The sequence below is a fragment of the Ipomoea nil genome, unplaced genomic scaffold, assembly GCF_001879475.1.
Source record: "Ipomoea nil cultivar Tokyo-kokei standard unplaced genomic scaffold, Asagao_1.1 scaffold1237, whole genome shotgun sequence".
Lineage (NCBI taxonomy): Eukaryota > Viridiplantae > Streptophyta > Magnoliopsida > Solanales > Convolvulaceae > Ipomoea > Ipomoea nil.
The window spans coordinates 340,369-343,796 of record NW_017617665.1 but is presented as its reverse complement, the minus strand read 5'-3'; the positions used below and the strand labels follow the sequence as shown (position 1 = coordinate 343,796).

At 35.4% G+C, this 3,428-nt stretch overlaps 1 long non-coding RNA gene across 1 annotated transcript; it reads right to left on the bottom strand.

The window, feature by feature from the left end:
* Positions 1-744: 744 nt before the first annotated feature.
* LOC109183986 lies at positions 745-2,465 on the bottom strand. The gene is made up of 2 exons (XR_002054671.1): positions 2,286-2,465; positions 745-1,331 (listed from the first exon to the last, which is right to left on the bottom strand). It is a non-coding gene; the product is annotated as an uncharacterized LOC109183986 (long non-coding RNA).
* Between the last annotated feature and the right edge of the window lie 963 nt (positions 2,466-3,428).

Genomic DNA, 3,428 nt, shown 5'->3' with positions numbered 1-3,428 from the left:
ACTTGCACAATGTGTAATCAGAACGTGGCACAAACAGTACCTGGAAAGTTAAACAGACTTGGACATTCTAATACTCTACGGATGCACAAATATTGTCGCCTAAATTTCCAAAAAAAAAAAAACACAAACTTCAAGGTTAATTACCTTTTGTTAGGTAACTCATAAAAACAATTGCAATTGTGCAACGTTGTGTTTTATATGAATGCAATTGTTGTTCGAAAAAAACAATTGCATTCATATAAAACACAACGTTGCACAAATCAGTACTGAAAATTTATCCATATTCACATATTGTACTACTTCACCGATGCACAACTTCTTAAGCGTGAATAACCATTTAGCAAAACTTTAACGAAAATTAATTATTAGCAAATTTAAATTGTCTTAGATCTCAAAATTTAATTAGTTGCATGGTATTGTACGTAGTTTGTGGCACTTACTGACATTAACACTAATGATAAAAGTTTTAAACTCCTATTCAAAATTGCACACAAAATTTGCATAAATATAAACCACAACGTTGCACAAACCGGTCCTGGAAATTTATCCATATTTGCAAATTGTACTACTTCACCGATGCACAACTTCTGAAGCGTGAATAACCATTTAGCAAAACTTTAATGAGAATTAATTACTAGCAAATTTAAATTGTCTTAGACCTCAAAAATTAATTAGGAGCACGGTATTGTACGTTGTTTGTGCCACTTACTGACATTAACAATAATGCAAAAAGTTTTAAACTACTGAAGACACTTGAATCTCGACAACGTCATTAAAGCAATCCTTTTCAGCTGTTACACTAACTAAGTTGGCTACATCTGTCGCATGAATATGCCAGGCTGCTCGAATAGGGGTGAGCTTGCGAGGTTTTTTGCATGATGCTCATTACACTCACTAAGTAGTATGTCACTCATGTACTTCATTCTCAAGGCTTCTACTATTGATCTGTCTCCTTTGTTGAGCCCACACTCCCAACTCGTATCACTCTCTCCTACGAAGGTCTCCATGTGCCTCATCGCATACACCCCACTATCCAGATTTTTCGTCGTATCCCTCCATCGCATTTGCATTCTTTTTGGATCCAGGATTAGTACTTTCGCTCCCCAGTCATGGTCTTTCTTATCATCTAGAAAAGTACATATCATGTCTTTCTGCTTACATAACATAATTGCAATTAGTAACTCAAGTTCATTTACCATCATGCACTATCATGACCAATAACACAGTTCCAATTTCTATCGCATTTGCATTTGCTTTGGCTCAACGAGTTGCAATGTTGCTGCCTTTTCTTTTTCCAGCATATTATCAAGAAAAGTTGACAACATGTCCTTCTGTGTGGTGTACAAAATCATTGTTAGATATAGTAGTCACGTGTACAACCTGGGTAAAATTACTCACACCATCACACCTATCTGCTAACAATATGCACATAACATTGTACTAACAAAGCACTTATAGCTTAACAATGCACAGAAAAACAAATCACAACTGCACAAGTTTGATCACCTAAGATGCTCTTTTCTGGGATTCAAAGTATAATACCATTACATATGCACAATGAGTGAATAACTTTACTTTAATATGCCTTTAATCCACACAAATGGAATCCACACCCAAGGCTATAAAGGAATAACTATAATTGATATTGTGTCATGTAATTCAATTAGGGGGTGTCAAATGTCAATGTATGAACATAGACTTTGAATGTAAGTTTTTTTTTTTTTCATTAACAGTGTTCCCCCATGGATCACCTTTCTCCCATGTACAGAACCCACATAAGCAAAGACTTGCAGTCTTGCATGAATACATTGGTCTTTTAAAAGCAATTTCCAAAAGAGTTTGAGCTTGCATTAGGATAACATACTGTCATGAATCTGAATGGCCATGACCTTGGGTCAATATTTTGATGCTTTTGAGATTACATGTTTGAAATCATAGACAGTAGAATTAACAGATAAAATTAAAGTAGAGATAATGGGTTCCTTTCTTTTTTTTTTCTTTTTTTTTTCCTACCACCCTTTCACAATTCCAACTTCAACAATTTTTCTATATAGCCTACTTGCACAAAGGCCCTGCCAATTTCAGTTTAGGATTCTAATTTCACACTATTGTGCATCCGAGCTAACCCTAACACCAACGCCGTCGTCACAAATGCACGTGAACACTCAATACTTCGACTCACTATTCTGCCCCACCCCCCAAACAGAGACAACCATTCTCAATTTCCAAATTTTTACCCATTGCATTCTACTCTGAATCGAGAAAAAACTGGCTAAGAAACATACCTATTTTCTTCGCCGCCTCAAAAGAGGCTCTCCGTTGATTTCGACAGGGGTTGCGGCGACCATTGCTTCAAACGGGGATCACACAGCCGCTGTCGAATTGCTTCGTTGGGCGGGGAATCTGTTGGTGTGGTCTAAACGTTATGCTAATCTAGTAGACGAAGGGGAAGGGGTTTTGGTAATGAAGCCTTGTTTCACGCGATTTTCCTTCCAGGATGCCTAACATTATATCTCCATTTTTACTGAATTACCCCCTAGCGTAATTAATTTCAGCGTTTTTTCCCTTTCTTTCACAATTTTTAATCCAACCATTTGTGTAATCTCAGCCATCTAAATTCACAATCTAACGGTACTTATTTGACCACAGTCCTCATGTGGGATGCTATCCTCACTTGAACCTTACCTTATATATATATATATATATATATATATATATATATATATATATATATATATAACAGTGGAATAAAAGTGGAATGCATTTAATAACAGTGGTCATAAATTGACAAAATTAATTAAGGTAGACTAAAATTGACCAAAAATGGAATTCACTTATTCCTCTCTCTCTCTCTCTCTCTCTCTCTCTCTCTCTCTCTCTCTCTCTCTCTCTCTCTCTCTCTCTCTCTCTCTATATATATATATATATATATATATATATATATATATATATATATATATGAGTTTGGTAACCGTCACGTCATCTAGAGTTTGGTGTATATATGACGGAATTTCTAATGGAATGGACACACCCCCATACTAACTATATAATGGATGCACACACACCTGTTTGCGTGTATGCACACATTAATGATAGGACGTATACTTTCTAAAAAACATATATACACACTATTGAACACACTATTATACAAAAATCCATGTTAATAGCCACACACGGTTGGTAGGGTTGTATGGCTTCACAGCCTAAGGCCGCATTATTAAACAATACTATGGTTTTTATTGCACACACTTATTGACGAATATGCACAATAATCAATATTCTTCCACAACATCAGGACTATCAACAAAATGCATACACCTTTTTGCATTTTTTGCGCACACTAAGGGCAGGTTATATGCATACTAAAAATGTATATAATTAGGAATGTTTTACTTTGTAAAAAAAAACATTGCACATACTGTTATACA